Raw genomic sequence first — 27,918 nt, forward strand, 5'->3', positions numbered from 1 at the left:
GGGGGCACGGTGGGGAAAGAGCTAAGGATGGACAAGAGCCAGCGAGGCCCCAAATGGCTGCTGGGGGGGCAGGTAAACCATGCCTTCTGCCCCGGTCTAGGCTGGAAACAATCTCGAGCAACAGTCTAATATCTTTATAGGTGGGGAAACTGGAGCTCAGGAAGAAGAAAGGACTCAAGTCGAGGGAGCGAGGAGGCCCTTAGACAGAAGCTGCCTTTGCCCGGAAATCTCTGGGGGCCTCCTTCCTGCCTAGGATCCCCCCCCCCCTCTCCATCAGCCTGCCCGCGGTTCCTACTTGCTCCACTGCCCAAGCCCGGAGCGAGAGCCCAGGGGCACGGCCCAGGCCTCCTCCACACTCCACCCTCAGCAGCCACTTAGAAAAGGGGTGTCCCTCAGGCCCCGCCACGTGCAGCCCTCATCCCCCAGCTAAGGAAAACCCAAGATGGTGCAGAGGCCCCGCCCCTGGATGCTCCCGCGTGCTGGGGAGGTCTGGGGTTGCAGCTCCCGATCTGGTAAATAGAACGTACTCCCTGCTCCCTGTAACCTCACGGCGTCTCTCATCGCCCTGCCCTGCTGCTGACGACTGTCCTCCTCCAAGGGGGCGGACGCCTGGATCCTCCACTAGTGATCTGCCTGGTGGCGGGGTGGGGGGTGGGGGCGTCTAATGTGAAAGAATGCTGGGAGGGAGGGCAGAGATCCCAGTGGTCAGAGGAGGGAGACCCCTGTCTGGGGGCCTACCTGCGTCCCACTTCCCACCCCCATCTTCCGCTGCTGTAGACTCAGCAAGTACTTTCCCGGAACCATGCTCCCTCTCCGGGCTCCAGAAGTGGTCATGTGATCCAGGCCTGGCCAATCAGATTCCTGCATCCCCTGGGCCAGGGATTGGTTCAGGGATGGGCATGTGACCCAAAGTAGGCCAATGAGAAGCAGTCTTGAGACTTTTGCTGGGGGGGAAGCAGAAGGGGTGGCTCCGCTTGGGACTAAGCTGGGAAGATGAAAGCCTGCAGCTCTGGGGGCCACCTCATGGCAGGTGCCTGTCCAACAATGACACCAACCGGCCGGAACGCAGAGCTGCAGGTGTAGAGAGCACAGTTGGGTCCTGATGACTGCCATGCCTGAAGGCAATCGAAGCCTGCTCATTCGTTTAGGAGAACTGAGAAGTTCCCCGTGTGTTTTGCTTTGCCAGCCCAACCTGGGTTCCTGTCACTTGCTACCAAAAGTTCTGACTCGCCCAGGGAAGAAAGGAGTCACAGACCAATGCACCTGCAAGCACCTCAGGAAGTTGCCCACGTGGGCTTTTCCCAGCCAACAGGATGTACCGTGTAATTCTTATGAGCTGGTGTCACTATCACTAGAACCGTCTCTGTAGTAGCTCTAGCCCAGTGATAGTGATGCCCTGATGCAGAAGAGGGGAAAGAGCTGCCCCTGCCCGTTACCACCAAGGGCAATGCAGCATCTGTCCTGCAGCCCAGAGACAAGAAACTGGCCTTGGCAGAGGGGCAGGTGTGGCCACTGCTGCTGGCCCCTGTTCCAGAATTCCCATTGATTCAGTTCATCTCCAAGCCCAGGGAACCCCGGTCATACAATGCAGCGATGCAGATTTTAGTCTGCTCTCTGTCTGGGCTTTCAACAGTTGCCCCCTCTCTCCGAGGAGATGAGGCCAGCACTTCGGTGGGAGAGATGCTCACACTGTTTGCCTTCCTCCAGGAGCACCACAGGCAACTTCCAAACCGCTATCTGATTCTGCACTGCAGAAGGCGGCAGAGAAGTCTGATTTACCCTCAGCTTTCCTGACTTCCTTTGCCTAACAAAACACCGACTGGAGAAGGCAGGCCTCTGCCAGATGCTCACGCGTGCAGTGCACGTGGGCTCCAGAAGCCAGGGAGGTGACACCTTTCCAAACCAGCCCTGGAGAATCCTCGGCGGCATTCCCACCCTCCTCACACCAAGGCCAGAGTCTGGCTGGCTTCCCACTCCCTCAAGACTCACGGTGTGTCCACTGCCAAGCTTGGGGGGCTTCAGCCATCAATAAACAGGTCACCCCAGCAGCTCCCTGGCCCAGTGTCCTCACACACAGGTTGTCCCCAAAGCCAGGGGACTCTGAGTGCCTCCTTCATTCACCACGAGCTTATTTAATAAACCCAATTTCCATCCCTCCCAACCTCAGTCACATTTATTGCCAGCTCAAAAAAAAAAAAAAAAAAAGTTTTTTTTTTTTAGGAAAACATTTTGGCGGTTCCTCCAAAAGTTAAACATAGAATTACCAAATGACCCAGCAATTCCACTCCTGGGCACATACCCAAAAGAACAGAAAACTGGGACTCAAACAAACACATGTATACGAACGTTCACAGCAGCATTATTCACAACAGCCAAAAGGTGGAAACCGCCCAAAAGTCCATCAACAGATGAATGGATAAACAAACTGTGGTCCATCCACACAGTGGAACACGATTTGGTCACAAAAAGAAATAAGTCACTGACACAGGCCACACCACGGATGAACCTTGAAAACCTTGAAAAAGTCACGCTAAGTGAAAGCAGCCGGTCACAAAGGGCCAGATCGTGCCTGAGTCCACTTACAGGAAGTATCCAGAATAGGCAGACCCACAGAGACAGAAAACAGACCGGAGGCTTGCAGGGCTGAGGGGGTGGGCAGGGACTGCTAACGACCACCAGGCTCGCCACGCAGTGAGGGAAATGTGTTAAAATTAGGTAAGCGTAGTATTTGCCTAACATTGTGAATGGAAAGATAAATTTAAGCACTGACTTCAGCAAGGTTTGAATGCGAACAACAAGAAGAAATAGGACGCTCCTTCATCAAAGACAGGGAAAGAGGAGACGAGGGAGCCCCACAGGACGGCAGGAGGGTACCCTGGATCTGGGGTGGGCTGGAAGGCGTTCTGAAGGCGAACCGAGACTGCAACAGGTATAGGACACGGCAGCCCCAATAACCACTGTGGGTCTGGTGGCTTTGGGGCCAGGAAAGGGTGGTGGGCACCCATTTATTTACAGAAGCTTTGGGGTCCCCACTGCAAGCTGAGCCCCAAGTGAGTGAATGAGGCAGGGCCCAGCCACAGAGTGTCCTGGTGCCCTGGCAGGGTGCCGCGGGGGCAGACAAACAGCAAACTGTGAGCTCAGAGAAGGAGGCTCAGTCTACCCCAGCCTCGGGAGGGCAAGGGGGCATTGGGGAGCATTTCCCAGAGCGGGCACAAGACAGTCAGGGGGAGTCGGGTGGAGGCCGCCATCCAAACGGGAGCCCAGAGGTGAGACCAGGCACTGTGTGCTTGAGAAACTCATTGAGTGGGCACAAGGCAGGGAGGGCAAACAGTCACTCAAGGCTCACGGGCCACGGCAAGGATGGATTCTGTTCTAAGGGCCCTGAGGAGCCACGGACAGTGGCTGGGGAAATAAAGGGTCAGTGTGTTTTCCAAGCAGGCAATGCAGAGAGTCAGGAGACCCAGGGGCTACTGCGGACATCCAAGCCAGAGAGGATGCTGGTGGGACTTAGAGCAGCAGCAACAGAGAAAGAGAAGCAGGCACAGGCAGGACAGTCGGGATGGAGCTCACCCAGAGGCAGGGACCCTTTGTCCCTTCCTCAGGCAGGATGTCGCACACCTTGGAGTCTGTTTCTTCAGCTACGTATCACGAGCCCTGCTCCACTGGCCTGCTGGGAGGACAGCATGCTTCCGAAGGGCTGCCATCACACCTGGTAAACAGCAGGTGCTCAATGAGGCAAACTCAGCAAGGTCAGGGCTCCAAGGAGAAAAGACGGCACTCAGGCAAGGTTAAGAACTTGCTGAGCCAGGTGGCGTGGGATGCTTCCGAGCCCCAGGGCCCCAGATGGGGCACCAGAGGCCCACCCACGCCTTACACATCCAAGCCACAAACCTCGGCACCAGGGCCACTAAGCCAGCCAGGGGAGGGCCAAGAACGCCAGGGCTGCCCACGCCAAGGGATCCCGTGCACGGTCAGGAATGGGGCTCCCCATGAATGGCGCACGGTGGGGGCTCCCCACAAACAGCACAGGGGCTCCAGTGTGGCCCTCTACCACACCTGCCCCAGGGGCGGCACCCCGCAAGAGCCACTCAGCGGCCCACAAGAGAGCCCCACAATCCTAACCTCACATCCCTTGTTCCGTCCAGGCATGGCTTTGGAGAAGCTTCCAAATCCGCAGGAGGAAGCTAGCTCGCTGCTGTGGGGTTCGTCTGCCTTGCTCTCTGCTGCATCCCTGCAGCCACTCAGTGGGCCTGGCACACAGCAGGTGCTCAACAAGGGAACCTTGGGGCACCTGGGTGGCGCAGTCATTAAGCGTCTGCCTTCAGCTCAGAGCGTGATCCCAGCGTTCTGGGATCGAGCCCCACATCAGGCTCCTCCACTAGGAGACTGCTTTTTCCTCTCCCACTCCCCCTGCTTGTGTTCCCTCTCTCGCTGGCTGTCTCTGTCAAATAAATAAATAAAATCTTTAAAAACAAAACAAAACAAAACAAAAAACAAGGGAACCTGTCCAGGCAAGCGCCAGTAACACCAGGTGAGGCCAGAGCCTCCTGCCCCCACATTCCTCTCCAGCCCCAGGCAGGACCCCGAGGCCCCACCGAGCCACATTCCATAGATTTTCTGTGTCGTGTGCGGCCTGCTTCAGCTCTGGGGAGGGTGGAGTTACAGCAGGCTGGGGTTGGGATGTCTCAGAGACTTGGGGGGATGTGGGAGGGAGGGGTGCTCGTTAAGGTGCCAAGACTGCTGAAATGTGCCTGGGAGCCTTCAGACCTGAGCCCAGCCTTTGGAGATGATGAAAGGCCAGCTGTCTGCGCCGCACAAGCCCGAAACTTTCCCGTAACGAATGGGCACCGACATCGGAACTTACAGCAGGTGGGGGAGCCTCAGAGCTAACACTCAGCTATCACCCCGAGAGAAGCCCTCAGCACGTGCACACACAGGCACGCTCATCAGAACCCTCTGGGGTGCCAGAACAAGCCACAGGTCCCACGCAGGGGGCGTGGTCTCTTGTACCCCCACCCGCACCCCCCCAAGTCTCCGAGATAGCCCAGCCCCAGGCTGGAGAGACAATGACGCGCCAGGAACCCCGTGCCCCCCTCGCTGCTGCTCTTCAGCATCTAGAAGGGCGTGTGACCATTCAGCAGCTACCTGACCAACGTCTGCTTTCCTTCACTGCTGAACCCCCTGCGAGTGCCTAGCACATGGTGGGTATGTTAGGTTCCTGGGACGGTGGTCAACAAACGACCACACACTGGATGGTTGAAAACAACCGAAACGCATCCTCTCACTGTTCAGGAGGCCACAAGTCCCAAATCAAGGTGCAGGCAGGCGCGTTCCCCCCAGAAGCTCCGAGATCCTTCCTGCCTCCTCCAGCTGCTAGTGGCCCTGCTAGTCATCACCTGGCCCCGTCCCTCGTGTCTGTGTGTCCTTTCCTCTGATAAGGACCCCAGTCATCGGATTCCGGACCCCACCCTCATCCAGTATGACCCCATCTTAACTAATGACATCTGCAAAGACCCTCTTTCCAAATACGATCACATTCCCAGACTCTGGGTGGATATGAACTTGGGGGGTGGGGGGGTGCCCTATTTAGCCCAATACAGTAGGTGTTCAATAAACACGTGTTTTGTTCGCTGCTATAATGCAGAGCCTGGCCCAGTGCCTGGCACACAGTGGGCATCTCACAATTATCTGTCACATAGCCTGGCCCCAGAGAACGGACAGCCAGAGCTGCAGGGGGACGTGCGTGCGGACGCTGTTCTGGGATGTGAGGTTAAGATGTGGCGGAAACACCAGCCAGAACGAAGCCGACTGTTTCCACCTTGAGTTTCTAGTTTCTGGCGTGCTGTAAAAATGGAGGGCTGGCCAAGTATCTGCTGCCACCTTCCGCAGGGCCTCCTGGCGCAGAGCGGACGCCCGGGATCCGGCTCTCCGCTAAGCCCCGAGACACAGAAAGCCCCATGGAAGGCGGCCCCAGGGAGCCCGGAGAAACCTGCATGGCCCCCGAGGGCGGGGGGTGAAGGCAGAGTCCCTGCCCCCTGCCCCAGCAGCTCACCACCGTCAAACACAGTTCCAGCAACCTTCGTGGGCAGGTACCGAGATGCAGTAGCCAGAAAAAGACCCCAAATCCCTGCCCTCGCTGAGCTGCCATTCTAACGAGCAAGACAGGAGTCATGATAGGAATGCTAGAAGGTGTTTGTGGCATGGAGAAAAAGAGAAGCATGAGGAGAGCAGACAGCAGACACAGGGTGGCGGGGGGGGGGGGGTGTAACAAGACAGCTTCACTAGAAAGAGTCTTTAAGCAAAGATGGGGAGGCGGAGAGAAAGGGGAAAAGGGAAGCATGCAGATGTCTGGGGAAGCTGTTCCAGGCAGAGGGACCAGACAGTGCAAAGGCCCAGAGGTGGAGAAGGAACAGCAGGGAGGCCTGGATGGTAAGACTGGAGTGAGCCAGGGCCCCATGAGTTCACACAGGCCTTTACTCTGAGCAAGAAAGGAAGGTGCCACCCCTCTGGGCAGCAGGGATGTTCGAGGTCTCCTCTATCAGGCCTGCCCCTGGTGCCCCTGTGTTAAAGGAAATTTCCGCTGTGCCCTCCATCAGGGAGTAATGGGCCTGGGACCTCTGTGCATCGTATGCAGGTAAAAGGACCAGCTCACCTGGAATCTTAATACTACTAAAGCCACCATTAGGGTCCCACAGAAAACAGGCCCCTGCCTGCCCTCCCAAAAAGGCAGGCCCAGCAGCAATGACACTGACCCAGCAGAGAGCTCACTGGGCTCCCAAGGAGGAGCCAGGAGCCCAACCAAGGCTTGCTCACGGCTCTGTGCAAAGAGCAGCAGCCCTGAGTGGCCCGGGGTCACCATACTCGGAACTCAGGAGTACTATCTGCCCACTCCCAAACTGAGGCCAGCCAAGATAAACCCACTCCAAATGGGTCTCTGCCCCATTCTGGCCAGTCGGGGAATGATTTGAGCATCTCTGATGTGCAGACACTGTGCCAGGCACTGGGGTCACGGCAGTGGACCAGCTGGACAAAAAGTGCTGCCAACCAGAGCTGACACCCAATTGACAGGCCTGTCCCAACAGAGAAAGCACGTCCTCACCGAGGTACTCAACAGAGAATGGATGGAGGGGGAAGGAGGGGCAGGTGGACGGATGGATGAAGGAGGGAGGGAGGAAGGGGAGGAGATGGATGGATGGATGGATGGATGGATGGATGGATGGATGGATGGACGGACAGACGTGACAGACAAATCAGCAGATGGACATCGACTGAACTGTCCCACTGTCCACGGTGTTCTGGGTCTCTTTTTAAAGCAACCCCCAGAGCCAACATACTTTTATTCCACTAATACTCCCACATGAGGCTCCCCACCAGCCACGGCTGGGGACACACATGGGCACCATCACCCCCGTGAACCCCCAAACCTGAACTGCCCCCCAAGCCCCCTCCAGTCCCAAACTCCAGAATCAGAACAGGGAGAGACAGATCCACGGAAAGCTCAACACCCACAGAAGAGTCCGCAAAATGAGGGCTACGGCTCAAGTAGCCTCCGCTTCTTAAAATACGAGGGGTGGGGCAGGGGAGGCAAGTTAACAATGATGGTGGCAATGTCAGTCGCTGGGCAGGTGCTATCACTCTGCCCATTTTGCAGATGAGCAAACCGAGGCTGGGCCCCACCAAATAAATGGCAGAACAAGTCCCCAGAGCAAGGAGGGTATGCAGGACTGGGGAGACCCTCACCCGAACACAGAGAAGACAGAGAGCTTCCTGAGGGAGGGGTGGGCTGGGCCTCGCAGGTTCTGGACGAGGGAGGAGGGGGCTGCCCTCACTCAACACCCTCTTCCTGCAGGCGGGGAAACTGAGGCCCCAAAAAAGGTAGGCATGCAGCAGGCTGGTGCTGCATGGCCGGACTCTGCCCTCCTCGGCTGGATCCCACAGCCCACACGGTCCAGGCATCTGGCAAAGTGGGCAGGGTGGCCTGAGCACAGCCCACCTCAGACACTCCAGGGGAACACCACCCAGGGCCACGGGGACAAAAGCTCCAGGTCCACAAGCATGACCAGGTAGCAGGACAGAGCCCCGGACCGGCCATAGCCTGCACCAACCTTCCACAGAAAACCAGAGGCCGGTACCAAACACACCCCCCCACACCTGCCCCACCTCTCACCTCCCCACAAAAGGATCCTCAGCCACAGCCAGAACCCCCACCACTCCCAGATTCTGCTTTGTGCCCCCCCAGGTACCTCCGGCCTGCCTCGGTTTACCCACAGTTCTACCTGATCCACAGGTGACATTTATCAGGCACCCACACTAGGGGAAGGCTCCAATTTCCCTCACCCAACCAGGCTGCCCCGTTCAACAGACCAGGAAACCGAGGCTCAGAGAGGTGAACTCACCTGCCCCAGGTCACGCAGCCAGAAGGCAGCCAGGTCCAGCCACACACACCCTCCAAAGGGAGAAGAACAGGGGCCCAGCTCAGGGCTGCCGAGGAGGCCCGCTTCCGTCTCCCATTTAACTGGTACATTCGTGTCCACAGAGCTGGGGCCAGCTCGGCCGCACAGCCCCACTCCCCCACCACAGCCAGATCTGCTCAAAATCACTCCCTCCTGGACTCCTTTCCCCCCCTTTCAGTTTTAAAGCAAAGAGACAGAGGAGCCACCGTCGCAACAAACCGTCCCCGCACGCCGGGTCACTGGGTTCCACATGAGAGCCCCTGCCGCGCGACGCGCCCTCCCTCCTGGGTGTTTCACAAACATGACGCCGGATTTTTCCTGGCTCTTCCTCATTAGGTTCTGGGCGCCCCGGGAGGGACGTGTTTTCCATTAGGCCCAGCTCTTCCATCTGGCCTTCCAAACAGCAATTTTTTTCTGCAGAGGGAAGGGGGGAGACCGGAGAAGAGGCTGGGTGTCTGGGTGATGGGGGGTGGGGCGTTGGCACCAGCTGTGTGCCAGGGCACACGGCTTGACCCACCACCCCCGGAGCTTGGAACAGAGCGGGCAGCAGGCACCAGTCACGGCCGGCCGTGTCGGGGCTCAGCACGGTGCCCACTCACCATGAGTGCTCATCCAGTCACAGGCGGCCCGTGACTGCATCCTAATCCAGGACCCTGGGATGGTCAAGGATGCAGCGCTCCAGGTCCCGGGTCTGTCCACCTCACTGCCTGGATGGGAATGAACCAACAACCAAGGAGTAAATGGGCCACAGAGTACAGCTCTCGACATTGCTGAGTGAAAGAAGCCAGACACAAAAGGACAAACACTATGATTTCACTCACAGGAGGTGCCCAGAATAGTCAGATTCATAAAGACAGAAAGTGGAAGGGTGGTTGCCGGGACCTGGAGGACAGGGTATTGGGAGTTTGTGCTTAACGGGGACAGTTTCTGTTTTGCAAGATGAGAAAGCTCTGGAGACAAAGGTGGTGATGGTTGCACAACCACGTGAATGTACTTAACACTACTAAACTGTACACTTAAAAAACGGTTGAGATGGTAAAATTTTTGTTATGTCTATTTTACCACAATTTAAAATTTAAAAAAACAAGAAAACAAAACAAACCACACCCCTCCTCCAGGGAGGCCTCCCTGATTGCTAGCCCAGGCACCCAGCTGGGCTGGTGTTGCCCTGTGGTGGCTCCCAGTGCCCAGGCTGCCCCATAAAAGAGACAGTATTGCCAAAGGCCCTGCCGGGGTCTTGTTATGGAGCAGCCCCTCCTAGCCCAGCGCTGCGAGGGACCACAGTCAAGACCTTGCCTCCAACCCAGGCAGCCTCCGGAGATGACTGAGAGGCCGGGACACAGGGGAGGGGATGACCTGAAACCCACTGCCAGTCTGCCGGCCCCACCCATCACTCCCCAAGACTCTGAGGGTGAAGGGGGCCATCGCGAGGGAGCAGGGGCGGCAGACTCTGGGTTCCCACCAACCTCCCTGCATCAACATCTGGCAAATGTGTCTACAGCTGTGCAGCTGCCGGAAACGCCTCCTCCTGCCCCTCCTCCACGCACGCTGGGCCCTCAAGGACAGCTTTCTGAGGAATTTATGGGGTCGTCCTGAGTATTTCAGGGCAGATCTCTGGGGGACGTCCTCCACCACATGTGAAGGAGGACAAATGTTCCCGCTGCTAAGAATAGCTTGGCCAGCAGTGGCCTGCAGGACCGGGAGCCCACCCACTCAACAACAGCCCGGCCATGCACACACACCCCCCCCAGCCCCAGCCTCCAGGGGCCCACCTCCCACAGGCCTGGCCGGAAGGCCCCTCCTGCCCCCCCAGATGCCTGGCCAAGGGGGAAGGGTCCATTCTGATCCGCTCTTTCCAATGCTCAAATGTGGATCACAGGAGCCCCTCGATTTCCCCGAGGGCTTCCATTCATCAGTTAGTCTCTGATGGTGGAGCAGTGATCAAGAATCCGAAAGGCCCTCCGGCCCCTGCAGCCAGGAGTTCCAGATGAAAACACAGGCTTCCGTGCCCAGGAGTGGCGAGCATTCCCCTGGGACCTGATTATCAGTTTGTGGAGGGAGCGAGACTGACAAGGGTCCAGGGAAGAGGGTCCCGAGCCAGAAATAGGGAGGGGAAGAGAAAGGAGGGCCAAGGATACCATGCCCCAACTGGAATACATACAGCCACGCAGGAGTCGGGCCAAGGAGGGGGGCAGGTGGGGGCTGCACGTGTGGAAGGACATGGGAAGGGGGTGGCCGCTGCTCAGCCCCAGCCAGGGGCATCATGGCCACTCGAGAATGTGGCCCAGGGGATCACAGCTTCCAAGTCTTTCAGGCAAAGAAAGTCTGACTTTTGAGACATCCCTCGGTTTACAATTTTTATTTCAAAAACATGGACTATAAACCCAACCCAATAAATCAGTCTGACATCCAAATACAGCCCGTGGGCTGCCAGGATGTGACCTGTGGCTTCTGACATGTGGTCAGCTGAAAGCCACAAGACAGAGCCCAGCAAAGCCCAGGGGAACTGGGGGTGGCGGGGAGAGTGACAGGCAGGAACGTTCTCCCACGTGGCTTGGAGGGGGCCTGAGAAGCCCCTAATTAAAACAGGGAGTGGAAGGGGCTGGGCCCACTTACCCAGTGAATCTTAAGTAACACCCTCCACCCCAAAGGACACATGCTGGCTGTGAAAGGGGGACTGGGCAGGGACCCCAAGCTGGCTCATCTCCAACACATGCAGTGAGCTGGCCGTGGTCATGACGCAGCTGTTGTCTGCCTACCCAGCATCCACTCCTTGCAAAGTGCACCCTACATTTCTTGGCTTACAACCCCTCCTGCACCCTTGATCCTGCTCTCTGAGGGAGGCTGACCGTACCTCCCAGATCCGACCAATCAGCACAGTCTCAGCAGCAGCCCCAGCAGCCCCAGCAGCACCACTACCATGGCCACATTCATTGGTTTAGGGAAGTGCTTACCTCTCAAGCACTTAACTTCTCAACCCCATAAAGCTCACTCCCATAACTCCCGTTGTAATGTCGGGAACAACCGGTTTACCTTCCACGGGGCTGCAAGGCTGTGATGAGTAGTCTTAGGCTACCAGGAATTGGCCATGGAGAGCACCTCACCACCTGAACCCCTGGATCCAACCATGCCTGAAGCTTACCCTGAGCCTTTTGTGCTAAATGCAGGAGGAGCAGGGAGTCTGCCAACTGCAACCAAGACACCTAAGATAGCAACCCCTTAAAACCCAAATTCTAACCCATGAATCTCCCTGGAATCAGATCTCTACTCTCTGGTCCCCTCGCCTGTGCGGGTAGAGAGATCTCCCAAGCCAGCCAGAAGGAGGCAAGAGAAATGAGATGTGAGCCCAGGACAGACTCAGACTAGGAAGAAGGGGCCAGGCAGGAGCCTGGGATAGGCCTGCCCTGTCTCTCACCTTGAAGGAGAAGCAGTCTCCTGGCCCATGCCGAGCCATCGAGCCATCGGGGGCCTTAATGGGGGACCCAGCAGGCAGCAACTTTGCAGATAAAGGCTGCCCCTCCTCGCTGCCTCAGATCTGGGTCACCCCTCAGCAGCAGGGACACCCCCACCCACAAAGCCCCAAGGCAGTAAGTGGAGCCTCCGGCCTGGGTTTCTGGAGGAACATCCCGAGCTGGCAAGAGCACTACTTTCTCTCCCGCCCCAACCCCTCCCTCAGGCAGGGGCATTGTCCACAGCCAGGAGGCCGTGCAGGCTGCACCCACAGACACGCCTCGGGCCTCATCCCTGCTGGGGCCTGCTTCCTGGGCTGTAAAACAGGCAGCTGCTCTCGGCCTGGAGGGTGGCCAGGGCTCAGACCGAGAGCAGGGAGAGATCCTGATCCCCGCCCCTGACCCCATAGGTGCTAACTTCTCCTACCGTCCTCCTCTCCCCCCGCCCCCGCCTCCATGTGGCCACAAGTCTGTTTCAGCTCCCCGTTCACAGATGGGGAGACCGAGGTTCTGGAGCCAAAGAAAGCTCCTCCATGTCCCGCGGGCAGGGAACAGGACCGTGGAAAGATGAACACACTCCACATCCAGATTCCAGGTTCTGAGCGGTCCCGGTAACAGACCCAAGGTGAGCGCCTCACACTCATCATAGCAAACTGTTAACACAGTGCTCACTATCATCAGTTCATTTAATCATTACAGTACCCATGGGAAGCAAGATTGAGGCACAGAGAGGTTAAGTAACTTGCCTGAGATCACACAGTAAGCAAGTGGAAGAGCCTGGATGCAAACCCAAGCTAGCCCTCTACAGCTACTGTGGAGGGCATCCACTCTGTCCTGGGCATCCATTGCCAGCATACCCGAGCCTCCCTGCTCAGGCTGGAGAAGACCCCTGTGTGTCCCCCACCAGGCTGACATCAGCGCCTCATAGGCCTTGTAGCCAACATCACTGCTCACAGATCCAGGCCAAGTCCTGCCAGCTGGAGGCAACCACAGGTCGCTGCAGATGGGCCACGGCCAGCTCCATGCCCACGTGGCACCCCCAAGAGCTCGTTCCAAATCCCCACCCCGGGTCCCAAGAGGAGAAGGAAGGCGGCACCCTCAGATGTTACCTTGCTCTGTTACCTCCCTCATAGGAATCTGGAATCCTCCATGTCCCTGCTGCCTTATTCCCCATCTCCCCACAATCCCAAAGGTCAGGTCCATGAAGGCAGGAGTCACATCTGTTGTGTCCGCCATTGAGTCCCAGCTCAGTGCACACAGCAGGCCTTCCATAAATGCTTGTTGAGTCCCTGAATACTGAGAGCATTATTGCAGACTCGGAGTCGAAGGTCAAAGGCTACTCTGTGAAAAGAGAAACTGAGGCCAAGAAGGGGTCTACTTAAACTTGGATTTTGGGGTCCCATCTACACTAGGCCAGCGTGTCCCAAGAACTAATCCGTGTCTACACTGCCTGCTCCCCCGCAGTTTTCAGTGTGGCCCAGGGCTCTGATCCCTTCCTCCAGGAAGCTGCAATGACAGCCCATGCATTAGCCATGGCTAGGCTCTGAAAGCCATCCCCACCACCGAGGGGCTGTAGCCTGCCTTCTCTGGACTTCAATGTCTCCCTTTGTCAAGGGCACCTGCAAACAAGGCGGCGTGGGGGTGCGGGTGGGGCGAGAATGGCTGCAAGCCAGGTGCTAGGTGAGTGGCCAGGCAGGTGGGGAATGAGTGTTCGAGGCTTAGGGAGGGCCCAGCACGGAATCTGGGGAGTCTCCTGCCTCCTGCTTTACGTCCTCCTTAGCAGGGTCACCTGAGGCGGGAGAGCTAGGAGCAGGACAACAGGCAGGTTCAGGGATTCGTGGATTAGGGTTCTGGGCAAGGGAGGCGGGTTCTGGACTCCTCTGACAGGACTCCCCACGCCCTTGGGCACAACGGGGTGTTCTCAGCTACCCCAACTACTGCGCTAGGTCCCGGACCCTCAGCTTGGGGTGGGGAAGAGAACGCGCATGCACCTTCACCAGGGAGAGCTCCCTCCAACCTCAAAGAGCGGGGGTCCCTGGCTGTATTAGTTTGTTAAGGCTGCTGTCACAAATGACCATAATCCGGGAGCCTTAAAACAACAGAGATTTATTCGCTCACGGGTCTGGAAGCCCAATGTCCAACATCAAGGTGTGGGCAGGCCTCACTCCCCTGAAGGCTCTCGGGCAGGATCCCCCCTGCCTCCTCCAGCGTCTGGCCACGTCACTGGGGTCTGTGTGCCTTCTCCTCCGTCCCTCAGAAGGACACTGGTCACTGAATAGGGGGCTCGCTCGGGGAATCCAAATGACCTCATCTCAAGAAACGTCCGCACAGACCCTTTTCCCAAAACAGGTCACACTGAGAGGAGATGGGTATTAATGAGCGCGCTTATCTTGGGGGGGGGGGCCACATTCACCCCATTACACAGCAGCCTTTCCTGATGCTGCCCACTGATGGGGCGCCGGCTCCCTACGGAGCCCCACCGCCAAGGCCCAGCAGAACCCCCACCAAGCAGACGAGGAAACGGACACAGAGAAGTCAGCCCCAGGCCCAGGGTTTGAGCCCACTTTCCCTGAGCAGTCCCGACTCATGGAGCCGGGAGCCGCCGGGCACAGGGGCCTCCCTCACGTTTACAGGAAGCAAGGGACTCTCACACCCACGCCTCCAGGAGAGGGCCAGCCAGGGATGACTCACCCCCACTTCACAGGCCAAGAAGAGGCGCAAAGTGGTTCAGCCAGGGGCCTGACCAAACTGAATCTGTTTGCTCCTGTGTCAAAGGGAAGCAAATCCCACTCCTGGAGGATGAAACAGCGTCCTGCAAAGGAGAGCGCGTCCGGCCCCCCGATAATCAGCACCTCTCTATTTATTACCCGCCAGGGCCCAGCCTACACAGCTGCCCACCCAGCCTCCAACCCCAGCAGAAAGGGCCCATTATGACATCACAGGCCGGGAATTATGTTATTAGCCTGGGAAGGAGGCTGGACCCAGGGACAAAGGGCTCATTGTCATGCAAATGGTCAACGAGGAGGAAGCGGGGGCAGCCCCTCCAGCCTTCTAGCGCCTGAGCCACACTGAGAAACCAACTCCAGGCCTTCCAGAAGAGTTTGGGCATATCTGGGCCTCAGATCCGGATGGGTGGGCCTCTCTCAAAGCGGGAAAGGGGCCCCTTCCCAGGGCTGCATACAAAATGTCATTTACCCACTAATACTGTGTGCCTGCAGCTGTGTGTCTCTGGGCAAGATGCTTACTCTCTCTGTGGCTCAGAGGGTTGTTAGAAGAACTCAATAAATTAAAGTGTGCCTCGTCAGCCCTCAGTACACGCAGCTGATGCTGTCAAAACCCCTCCCCTGCCCCCCACGTGCCTTGCTCATGACCTCGACCTCTCTGACTTTATCTAGGAGGTTTAGACCAAGGTGCAGTCCCTATGGGGCACGTGAGCACAAACACAAGAACTGCTTTTCAAAGGACCCAGTTTTCCATGAGTCCCCAAAAGGCATTCTCAACCCCCCAACACAGAACTTCTGGGGTGGAGGAGGTAAGGACCCGAGTCTCCCTAGCCAGAGCCCTGGTCAGTGTGACTTGCCTGGAGGCACAGTTGAAGCCATCCATCCCCAGGAAGGCCTCATTCACCACAAGGGGACAGGCCCAAATCCGCAGCCTGTGGGGGACACTGAGTCAGGCACAATTGTTTGCTGAGCACCTATGATGTGCCCAGTGCTAGGGACACAGTAGTGACCCTAGGGGAAGGGGTTTGGGGGACATGGCGATGGACACATACTAAATCCCAAGTGATGATGGTACAAGGTGACAGGAATAACTCTGGGGAGGTCGGGGCTCTGCTCGGAAGGCCATATTTGAGCAGAGGCCTGTATAAGGGAAGGGTGTTGCAGGAAGAGGGCACAGCAAGTACAAAGGTCCAGAGGCAGGACCATGATGGAAGCTTCCAAAAACAGCCAAGAGACTCGTGAGGCCGGAACACCCCCAACTCAGCCCACTCCCTGCCCTCCAGGATCTGCCCAGCAAACCCCAGCACCTGAGACCCTAAGCTGTGACTGGTGCTCCCCGAGCCTCAGACACAGCCTCCGTCATCTGACATGACCAAGGACACCCCTTCCGGCTCAGCCCCACCGGGGCCCACTGGTACCACCCTCCCTATCCCGTCCCCAGCCTGCAATGGTCTGGAACCCTCCCAAATCCTTACACATAAAGCAAGCCCTACCTGGACCTCTGGGGACACGTGAAGGCCCAAGTGCCCTTACTAGTCTGCTGTAAGGGAGACAGAAATCCCCAAGCCCTCTCTCAGGAGCCTCTGAAGACATGTCTAGCCTTGGATTAGCTTTGGCCGCACAGAAACTCATTTCTCATGCTTAAGTGCTAGTTGGGGATAACCCAGCTTGCTCTAGGGTGAGCCAGTTACACCCTGAAGGCCTTCTCACTGCCACGGAGGTGGGAAGGGGTCCAAAAGAAACCAGTCCCTTACCGCAGGGAAAAGCAAGAAAGGAAAAATGCAGCCCAGAGTACAGAGCAAGGAGGAAAGAGTATAAGAGAGGAAGCGAGTCTGGCTGTCGCAGTTGTGACCCCACAGGCCGCAAACGTGGCTGAGAGGGGGCAGGCTCTGGGAGGGGCCAGGAAGTGAGACAGAGGGCCCAGAGGTCAGGGCTCTCTGGCTTTCACAGTTCATGAGCCCAGCCACTAACCCCCATCCTAACCTCCAAGCCTGGCCTGCAGGTGAGGAGAGAAGAGGGCGACTGAGGCTCAGAGAGGGCAAGCAACTACCCTGTGGTCACCCAGCCAAAGAACCTCCACACACAGGCTCTGGCTGGGGTTCAAGTTGAGCCCCAGCCCTCACAAACTCTGTGTCCTTGGGTGGGTCACCTGACCTGAGCCTCGGTGTCCTCATCTGAGAAGTGGGGATCATACAGCACCCTCCCATCCCACGGCTGATTCAGGTGTGGACAATTGCATCAGAGATGATCCCCCAAGAGCGCCCCCCACACAGGTAGCACTGAGCACGTGCCAGCGCCTTCCTAAACACCTAGCACGTATCACCGCGTGTAACCGTCCCTCGCACCCCATGAAGTACTGAACACCATCTCCAGCTTACGCACGAGGCCTGAGGCCTGGAGGGGCCCAACCACTTGCTCTAATTCACACAGCTACCCACAGGCAGACCTGAATTCGAACCCAGGACAGCCTGGCCCCAAGCCGATGCTCTTTGTCTGCTTAGACCACTATAGATTCGTAGGCAGTCATAAGAAAAAGCTCCACCCTGCGTACCTTCAGCCAGCCTCCCCTACAACGGTGACGTCCCGACAGAAGCCCAGTTCTGTACCTGCAGCGTAACCAGGAGACCGACATTGACACGACTGGCCTTGTACAGACCTCGCAGGTTTTACACATGCGCATTTGTGTGTATGTGAGTGTGTGTGGCATGCTATGCATCTGCACCTCCGTGCAGATGGGCGGGGGGGTCAAGTCACTGAGACCCTCAGGGCAGGGCCGGGACAGCCACAACACAGCTCTGGGGCTGACCCAAGTGGGCACGGGGGGCTTGGGCGGCAGCAAGGTGACAGCCCCCTGCTACACAGGCCTTTCCCGAGGTCCCCAGGAGAGGCCTGAGGACAACGGGACAGCGGGCAGCTGGTGTGGACAGCCTGGACACCCGGGGAACTCCCCGCCGGCTCCTGCTGGCCCAGGAGGAGAGGCCCTGAGCCAGCCACCAGCCCAGCATCCGGTGTCGCTTACAAACACAGGATGACTGCCACCCTCGGCGGGAGAGCCAGCCCTGCCCGCCCAACCTCCAGTCCACACCGAGCAATCGGGGTGCCTGGCCCATGCTTGGTGGGGGACGGGGCAGAACAGGCACAGTGGGACAGCCCCGGGGACCCCAGCTAGGCCCAAATGCAAACAGAGCCTGGGGTTTAAGGAGGGACCCTCTCTCTCCATCTCCTGAGATCTGGACGGTGGTTTCCAAATCATACAGAACAGGAGGGTTCTCAACAGAAAGGAAAAGAAAAATCAGTGGAGACCAAGGTGCAGCCAACTTAAATCCAAGCTCATCTACACGAAAGGAGTCTCCCCACACCCGCCCACAGGGGCCCTGCACGGGCGGGTCTTGGTTCTCCCCCAGACACAACTGCAAGCCACTCACACTGTATGTACAAGACAGCCGAGTTCCACGACCTGCCCACTGTCACGCCTTCCACAAGGGAAGGCGCAGGGACCATTTCTTAGCCCCCTTGAGCCATACAACCACTTCTGGGGTGGAGACAGATGGAATGTCCATTTGCCAGACGAGAACACTGAGGCTCAGAGACATGAGGCAATCTGTCCAAGGCCACATGTCCAGGAAATGTTTAACCAGGATGTGAACCCTGGTGGTCTGGCCCCAGAATGTACCAGGAGGCTGCAGCAACCCCTCACCTCATCCCAAAGCCTGTGTGACCCCCACTATTGCTCCATTTTACAGACAAGGAAACCAAGTCTCACACAGGTGAGGCAAGGCCACCCAGCATAAAAAGGGATGGAAGCAGGATTCAAACTCGAGTCCGTGGCAAATGAGAGATGCCATCTGGGAAGCCAGCCCTCCCAGGACCAGGCTCCAGGCCCCCACGAGACATCCCGCTGCCTCCCAACGGTCCTGGCACACCCAGACCTCAGGACAAATCACTCCCTCATCCCCTGTGCCTGCAACTGAAGGCTCCTTGTGAGCTCAGGAAGCCCATCCAACTTTCCAGTGTTTATGCCGGCTCCTCGCTGCCAGGTCCCTGGGCAAGCCTGGGCCGGTGGCGCTGATTTCAAACCAGACATGGGCACCCAGCCAAGCGCCACCGCGGTGGGAGCCGGGCGCCGGGGCAGCCGCAGCGCTGCCTGCACCTGGCTCCCCTCCCCTGCCCCCTGCCCGCGGAGGAGCCCACCCCCCCAGATCCCAAGGCCCCCAGCCCTCCACCCCCCGCAGCCACAGTGCCAGGAGCACCCCGATTCCTTGGCTCTGCCTGCTCTCCCACAAGGATGCGTGCACCCCAGCTCTGGGCAGCTCGGTCCCCACCCCGCACAACCAACCCTGTGGTCAGACAGCGGCCAGAAGTCCTTCCCTCCCGGCCGCCCGCCTCTCAGCACCCTGCTCTGGACCGTAGGGACTCCGACCACTGTGACCACCGGCTCTTGGTCCCCCAGCACCACGATGTAATCGCCGCCTGCAGGGGCAGGGCCACTCAAGGCCACCACGGCCAGGGCGCGACCGGGCTGCCTCCATCCAGCAAGCCCAGCGGCCCCCAGACGGACACCCCGTCGCACCGTGGTGGCTCCCAGTCTTTGCCCACCCCTCCTGGGCCATGACCCGGCCGCGCTGCGTCTCCCTGCCCACCACCAAGCCCAGAAACTTCTCTTACCCGAGCACATGACCAGCCTTCCACTCGCGTCAGCTCCAAACACAACTTGAAGTAACTCTCCCACAAAAAAAAAAAGAAAGAAAAGAAAAAGAAAGAAGTAAAATGTGCCAGCAAGTGGGTCAGTGGAGTCCACACACACAGACTGTTCTGTTGGCTTCCAGAAGACACACGGCGTCCAACATCAAAGCCATCCTTCCTGCAGGACTGACACGGGGAGCGGCGGCCCCACTGAGCGGCCGCTCGCCTTCCCGCGAGACTACGGGCGCCCCCCCCCCAGCTGGGGAGGCCCCGCAGCCAGGCCCGGCCCCCCCCGCTGCCCCAGGGCCGCTGCCCCCCAAGGCCGGCGCGGGCCGAGGCCCACTAGGCACAATCCCCGGCCGCCGACCCCACACCGGGGCCAAAACTCGGTTGTCAGGCCTCCACAGTCCCTCCTCGCCTCCTGCCACTCTGGGCCTATAAACACAGAGAATTACATAAGTCCACTCCTCTTGTTCGGAAGCCAAAAGTACTCGCTTTTTCTCCCAGCCTTGGCAGTAAGTAATAATTCCTCATCGCCATGGTAACCCTGGCGGGCTTCCAGCCGACACTCAGGAGCTGAAACGCTGGGAGGCCTTTTTATAGCTCCGTAGAAAAACCTCTTCACTATTCCCTCCTCGCAGGCGAAAGCGAGCTCCAGGCCCGAATTCTACTTTAACCCGCTTCCTCCCCGCCAGACCCGTCCACCCGGGAGCCAGACCTGCCCGCCTCCTCCCCGGAGGGCAGTGTGGGCTTCCCGGCCTGGGCCTGGCGAGGAACCAACGCCACTGCCCGGTCCCTCCCCGGGCCTCCAGTCCTCCGGGGTGACATGGCGGAGGGGCAAGTTCTGCCTTTAAAATATTTCTGCCCTACTTGTAATCTCAGGAAAAGCAAACATGACCCCCTCACATTGGTATTCTGAACGAGGGTCATCTCGGTGACAGGCCCAGGGGGTGAACAAAGACAGCCAACCACACACACACACACACACACGGGCCAAAATGGATGCTTTGGTGGTCAGCCAGGGGTCTGAACCTTGGCTGCAACTGGGTATATGACTCAGAAACAAGTCTGAGCTCCTCTGGGTGTCAGCTTCCCATCTGCAGCAGGGCCAGGCTCAGCTCTGCTTCCCACAGTGCTCCAAGCGGCAGCAACGAGAGGAAGCAGCAGGATCCCCCCCCGGGGGGGGGGCTCCAGATCCTTGCCCCCGCCCCCAGCAACCAGGACTCGGGCCCAAGGATAACTGCCCAAGATGGCATCCCCAGTGATGACAAGCGGGGTGTCCCCTGGGGATGCAGGGCAGGGCACCCCAGGCAGGAGGCACAGCAAAGGCGAAGGTCTGGAGGTGGGACCGCGTCTGGCATGTCGCAGAAGCGGAGAGGAGGCTGGTGTGGAGCGAGGCAGAGGGAGAAGGTGGAGTCAGGGGGTAACAGGAGTGGAGGGGGAAATAGGTCATCACAACTCTGGGCAAGTCACTTCACTCCGAAGACTGGAAAGGCTCCCGAGGATGATCATGACAATGACACCAGCAGACAGCATACTATGCGCCGGGCGCCATGTAAGCGCTTCACCCGTGGGCCCATCTGTCCTCACAGCAGCCCAACAAAAGATAGGTGCGCTTCTGAACCCCAAAATATAGACAAGGAAACGGGCTCAGAGAGGTTAAGCAGCTTGCCTAGGGTCACACAGCTGGAAAGTGGCCGAGCTGGGGTTTGAAATGAGCAAGCCTGGCCCACATTCATCCTGCCATGTGGTACAGAGGGTCTGGGGCAGATCGGACTGACTGTGATGAAGGTCCGTGGCCACTGGACTAGCAAGTGGACCAGCGTGGCTGCTAGGAGACCAGTCAAGAGGCCCCACGGAGGCCGTATGTTGTTGACTTTTGTCAACTCACCCTCCAGCCTTTCCCAAGGAAACTCCCCATAGAGTGTTTCGGACCTGCCCCGAAAGCCATGGTGGGGATTTGGCTGCTCCAAAGCCTCGTAGATGGGGAAACCGAGCCACAGGAAGAAACAGGCAACACAGAGCCGCGTTTTTAGTCCCCAGATCTGGGCGCTGTCTCCTGCCTCTTGGCTCTCACCATAACAGTCAGATGACAAAACTCAGGAACGGGTGAAACCGGCCCCACCAAAACACGGCCAGGAAGCGGAGCCTGAAGCAGCAGGGGCAGGACTCATGGGTTCCTTTTGTTCTTTTCTGTTTGTTTTGGACACAGACCTGCGCCCAGACCTTTGCAGAAGCTGGCCCTGGAACCAGGAGGAACTCATCCACACCCCAACCAGAGCTATTTATGCTTTGGGCAGGTTCAACGCCGGGCCATGTCATGTCACGGTTACTTCTTGTGTCTTCCCCCAAGAAGCTGGGCCGCGGATGGTTTGTTGAGCGACTCTATGAACACAGCAAATCATCAAAAACCAGAAACAGTGACACGCAGCTCCTTCTAGATGGAGCCCGCTGCCAAAACTGAGCTTAAGATCAGAGTAAGGTAGCACGTGGTCAACTGCCTAGCAAAGGAACACCTCATTCTCCAAGCCTCTGGCGGAGACCATCCCCCAGGAACCTGTCTGCCTGGCAAAGCTTTGCACATCGGGGAACGATCAATGAAGAATTTAACAGGACACGCTTTGATGGAGGCCACCGAGGCATGGATGGAGAGGAAGAGGGGTCCCCCAGGGGAGGCAGGAAGGACCCAATGCAAGGCCCTTGCCTCTGCAGGCATCAGTCTGCTCAGCTGTGAAATGGGGGCATGCTGCCTGCTGCCTCTCTCAGGGTCAACAGAAGCCACACCCATTGCGGGGCCCAGAGAACCACAGGGTCCAGCCCCAGTGGAAGGGATCCCCACTCACTCCCTCCCCACAGGAGCAGGGGTGGGGCTGAGAGGAGAGAAAGAAAGAGTGAGAGCTAGAAACGCAAGCCTGCTTCCACCTCCCCTCTCCTATCCCGCCCCCCAGTGCTCCGGAGACCGCACGATGCCACACGGTACGACCACAGAAAGGAAGGAAGCACGGACACCTGCCACAACGTGGCTGGACCTCGGAAACACGATGCTCCGCGCACGAAGTCAGACACCAAAGGTCACGCAGTGTGTGATTCCACCGACAGAAAACTTCCAGAACAGGCAGATCCACAGAGACCGAGAGCAGGTGGTCGCCAGGGGCCACGGGGAGGGGAGATGCGGAGGGACTACTAATGGCTGCTGGGTCTCCTTGGGGAGAAGGTGACGAAAATATTTTAGAACTGGACGGAGGTGTGGGCTGTGTACAGCATGGCTCGGGAATGAAAAACGAATGAACTGTTCACTTGAAAATGGTTAATTTCACGTAATGTGAATTTTGCCTCCATTCAATGAAGTTAGAGTCCCTGACCCCAGGCCTGGGGCCATCTGCCATTCAACACACACGTATTGAGCCCCTACTGTCTGCACTGGTCACTGGGGAGACGGCGGGGATGAAGACAGATACCTGCCCTCGCGGAGCTGACACTGGAAGAGGTCAGCAGTGAACAGCCGACGAAGACGTGATGTAATTCACGTAACAGCAGCTGCCGGGGACACTTTCCAAAGTGGTGGCAGTTCGGCAGTGGCCTGGCTGGAGAAGACAGACAGATGTGGAAACTGCTTAGCAAACAGGGTGCCGGGCAGAAGAAACAGCCAGGGCAAAGGCCCTGGGGCCAGGAGGTTAGCATGGCTGGGACCACCAGCTGTGGTCACAGGGTCCAGATGTGCAGGACCTTGAAGGCCACAAACAGGTCTTTAAAGTTTAGTTGTGATTATGATAAAATTCACAAAACCGCATTAGTTTCCTAGGGCTGCCGAAACAAATTGCTACAAACCAGAGGGGCTTAAAGCAAGAGCACTTTACTCTCTCACGGCTCTGGAGACCGGCAGTCCGAAAGCAAGGCTCTGGGAGGGTCCTCCCTCGCCCCGTCCAGCTCAGGGTGGCCCCAGGCGGTCCTTGGCTTGTCTCTGCGCCCATCTTCAAAGGGCCTTCTCCTCTGTGTCTTCTCTTGTAAGGACTTTTGTCATCGGACTTTGGGCCCATCCTAATCTAGGAGGATCTCATCTCAAGATGCTTGACTTGATTGCATCTGCAAAGACCCTCTGTCCAAACAAGGTCACATTCACAGGTTCCGAGTGGACACGACTCAATCCCCTACGTGATCAAGACTCCGCCATGTGCTGGGCCTCCCCCTCCCCTCTCTGCACCGTGTCCAGGGAACCAGGCTGGAAGCTGTGGGGACAGGCACACGGGCATCTCGAGGAATCCCCCCAGGGACCCCACAGCTGGCCCTCTCCCAGCCTAAGCCAGCTAAAAACAGACCCCAAGGAACCCAGACCCCCTTCCCTGAGAGAGGTATCCATGAGCCACTCACAAGGGGCTTGCAAGAAAGGGACCTCCTTAACAGGGAGGCCAAAACAAGCCACCACCTTGGCCCCTGAACGGAGACTTCACCAGACCAAAATGCACCCTTCTTCCTCTACCACTTCATCCAGGTACAGAAGCCACGTTGGCTAAAGGCAGCCAACTGCCCCGCAGGGCTCTTTTCCTGTGTGCTGTTTTTATTTTAAAAAGGGGCCACCCCCACCCAGAGCAGCTGTGAGCTGGCGTGGTGGGCAGGGCTAACTGTCCAACTGTCCAGATTCATGTCCAAGTGCAGTGCCAGCCTGCAGCAAAGGGCACAGAGCAACTGGCAGGGATGGCTGGGGCAGAGGCAGGAGGCAGGGGGCAGATGGCCGCCTGCTCTGGGGCCCCGGGAGCCGACACCCCAGTGGCAGAGGAAGGAGGAGGTGTCCAGGAATGCTCCTAGCTGCCGCCAGCTGGATCTCAGGACCCAAACCAGGAAGGACAGATAATACCAGCACAGGGGAACACACAGTCCCAACATGCCAGGCATTGGGGACACAGGCTCCAATGTGCTCCTTTATACCTTACATCGATCCTATGGAGTATAACCGACACATTTTACAGATGGGAAAACCCAGGAACAAGGATGAACTGACTTCCCAAGGGCAGGAAGCTAGAAGTGGCAAAGCTTAAAACACAGAGAATGTAGTACCCAAGTCGACGGCACCAACCACTGGCCTAGCGGCTCTGAGACTCTCAAAGTCCACTGGAGGGCTCTAGCAGGGACTACTGTGGCCTTGGGCCCCAGCTTTTGGAAATGGGATCTCCAGAGGCGTTAAATGTGACTTCCCAAGGCCCAGGACCTTCTGTTACATTCCATGGGATATTCTGCCCAGATCACGGAGGGCAAAATACTTTGAGATGAAAGTCATAGCTAAGAACAGAGGCCACGAGATGATGACAGCCAGCTGTGGCCAACAGGGAAGCTCTTTCTGGCACACACAATGTTTTTTAAAAATTAGGACATTGCTTATAAAATCCAGATTTCTAGCTTCTCTGAGGAAGAAAACCAAAATACCCAGCATGCCAGTTAGCCACAATCCCCACCCCTCCCTTTTGCCTCAGTCCCTTCCTTGACCGCATCTGAGTTTGGGTCATCCCTTTCCCCCACCTCAGCCACCTCCCCGTGCCTGTTGAAAATATCTGAACAGTATTGGAGGTCCCACTCCGCAAGAGAAAGGAATGCCACTCGAGGCTTCAAGTGACTCCTTCCCCTTAGCTGGCCGAACTGGTGGCAGGAACCTGCCTGTAAACAAGGCCCACACAGAAGGAAGCTCCCCTGAGGCATGGTTTGAGCCCCTGGATCCAGCCATGCCTGAACTTGTCTTACCCTGAACTTTGCCATTATGAGCACCCATCAATTCCTCCTGTGGCCCAAGCCAGCCTGAGTGTGTCTCCACCATGACTCAGGAGTCCTAACTGATCACCTTCGGGTCACTAATCACCTTCGGGTCTCCCCTCAATTGACATTTGTCCAAGAAGGCCTGTCCAGACCACAAACAAATTCAGACCTTGTTATGTACCCCAGGGGTAGCCTGAATTCCACATGATCCTTACCACCTTCGATGTTACCTGTTTAACGACACTCTCCCTCTGGACACTAAACTCCTTAAAGGCATGAACAATGCCTGATTTTTCCATCATTCTGATCCTAGTGGCCTACCAATGTCCAGAACATTCCGTGTGCCCAATAAATGTAAATCAATCAATAAGCAAAAAACAAAAGGGAGAAGCAAAAGCCCTTAAACTTGGTTTCTGCCTTAAGTGTGAAAAGAGCCCAACCCCCGAGGTCTATAGAACAGCCTCAGATCCAGAGAACTGCTCCTGGTGCCCCTGGCTCTGTTCCAGCCAAGCAGGCCCCCTCAGCATTCTTGAAACATTACGGCCTCGGGGCCTTTGCACAAGCTATTCCCCAACCTACAACATTCATTCCTCTTCTTGTCACATGCCTGCTTCCTTCTTATTGTCTAGGCCCCAGCTCCAAAGCCACCTCCACAGAGACCACTCTTGATTCCTTTACCTAAAGCGAGCCCCCCACAAAACCAGAACTGTCCCCCACCCTGCATTATTCCACAGCCAGCATACACCCGTCTTGCAATACCATGTTTGTTTTGTGCACTGCCCATCTCCCTCTCAGCCTGTGGAAACCACAAGGCAGGGCCCTGGCATCGTGTTTGCTGTGTATACACCCCCCCACCCCACCCCAGGAGGCCATGGGACACCAGGCTGGCTGCAGGGAGGCAGAAAGCAGACCCCTCATGTCCTGACCAGTCCTGCCCAGCCCAGAACAGCTGACGCATGCCTGAGAGTCGTAGGTGGCACATGGAGCCTGGCCCGTGGCTGGTGCAGCCCTGCCAAGAAATCCAGTCTGGCTCCAGGCTCACGGGTGGCTGCAGGTGCCGCCTGCACAATCCCCACAATTCCCAGCAGGTGCATGGAGTCAATCTGCCTGGGTTCAAATCCCACCTCTGCCAGCTGCCAGCTGTATGACCTTGGGCACGTCACTTAACCTCTCTGTGGCCCCAGCTTCCCCACCTATAAAACAGAGCTGATAAAGTAATAGCACCTACCTCGTAGGGCTGCCACAGGAGTACATCGGTGGATGTCTAGGACACACTCAGATCACAGCGTGGCAGAGAATAAATGCCCAGGAATCATTAGAAATTAAGTTAATGTTAATGATGGTGATAATGGCAGACCCTCACACAGCACTAAGGCAAGCAGATGGTCTGGAAATGTCAGCGCTGATAAAAAATACAGTACTTGCTCTGTGCTAGGTCCCGTCTGGAGCGTTGTACTCATACTGATTCCTACAAGCGAAGTTTATTCTTGCTCAACGTGCTTGTTCCAGCTCTTCCAGGCAGCCTCCCTCGATTGCTCCCTCCCCCAGAGCACCATGAAGCCATGCAATGCCTCACGTGAGTGTCCTCCATTCCTCTGCGTCCTAGGCTGCAGCGAGGGGCAGGGAGAGCGCCCAAACCCCGCAAACCTAAAGTCAGCACAGGGGAATGCAGGCCCTAGGCCAGCCCAAACCACAGCCTCTGCCGAAAACACAGGCCCTATCTGGCTGCATGAGCAAAAGTGAAGGGTGTTCCCTCCCTGCAGGCTGCAAGACAATTCCTCCAGGGAGGCCCAGGCATATCAAGGGCTCAGAAGGTCAGATGTCCCAAGACACAGAGCAGAGCGTGCAAGAACAGGTGTCAACTCTGGCTGGGTGTCTGGGGTCTGCATGGGATAACAGCACTGCCCCCAGCCACACTCATATCCCCTCTGTCCCCATAATGATGTGGACACAGCTGGTCTCCTCCTTCCACCAGACAGTTGGGCTCACCAGTGAGGCCGGCCATGGCCACCCAGCACAGCAGTGACCTGGCGAAGCCAGCCTTGGGCATGCAGGGCCACTTCACTTCTCAGGCAAGCAGAGAGAGCCCCTCCACAGCAGGGACTGAGGTGGTCTCTGTTCCCCAAATCAGATGGGAAGATCTGGTTAGAATGCAAGCCCTGTCCCCACCCGCTGTGGCCTCACTCAAGCCCTGCCACCTCCCGGAGCCTGGTCTGCTCATCTGGAAAATGGGTCTAAGGATCATCAACACAGTGCCACAGGCAGGGTGAGGAGTGCCCAAAGCACCAGCAAATCAAAGCCACCAAAAGGAAAAGAGAAGATCTAGAAAGAAGAGGGCATTTTAATTTCAGCAATGGGCTTGCTTTGTCTTTAAATGAAAAACAAACATTTTTACTTTATGGTTCAGAATGGTTTGTTTGATTTATGGCAGTCACGGAAGGCATGACATAATCCTTTCAGCATTTACGCCTCTCGAGGACTTGAGCCACCCTAAATAAGCTTCTCCCTCCAAGGGACATGCTGAGGAGCCGTCAGTAAACGCTTAAAGCCTTCGCACAGCTCCTAGCACAGGGACAGCAGAAGTGCCACTCAGGACGACCTGGACACTGAGGCAGGAGAATGGGAAGGATGTGGGCTCCGGGGAGACAGCCTGGGTTTGAATCTCACTGGCTGTGTGACCTCAGGCAGGTCACTTAACCTCTCTGTTCCTCGGTTTCCTCATCTGTAAAACGGGGATAATAACCATCTCTGCCTTACAGGGGGTTGGGTTAGATTAAATTATAACATGTACAGTGCAACACGATTACTATTACAAACTCTGTTATTATTACTGTCATTTACGGCAATTTCAAAACTTGCGTAGGTTTT

General features: G+C 57.2%; 2 protein-coding genes across 2 annotated transcripts in view; both read right to left on the reverse strand.

Annotated features, from left to right (window-relative positions):
- Positions 1-20,230, reverse strand: part of NCOR2 (nuclear receptor corepressor 2) — a 172,146-nt gene extending 151,916 nt beyond the window's left edge. Inside the window, 1 exon segment of the mRNA XM_087857429.1 lies at positions 19,291-20,230. The gene's annotated coding sequence lies outside the window, so the exon portion shown is untranslated.
- Positions 3,574-27,918, reverse strand: part of LOC148107454 (uncharacterized) — a 61,451-nt gene continuing 37,106 nt past the window's right edge. Inside the window, 1 exon segment of the mRNA XM_087857165.1 lies at positions 3,574-3,709. The gene's annotated coding sequence lies outside the window, so the exon portion shown is untranslated.

The sequence above is a fragment of the Ursus americanus genome, chromosome 30 (genome assembly GCF_024610735.1).
Source record: "Ursus americanus isolate L20-20 chromosome 30, mUrsAme1.1.p, whole genome shotgun sequence".
NCBI lineage: Eukaryota > Metazoa > Chordata > Mammalia > Carnivora > Ursidae > Ursus > Ursus americanus.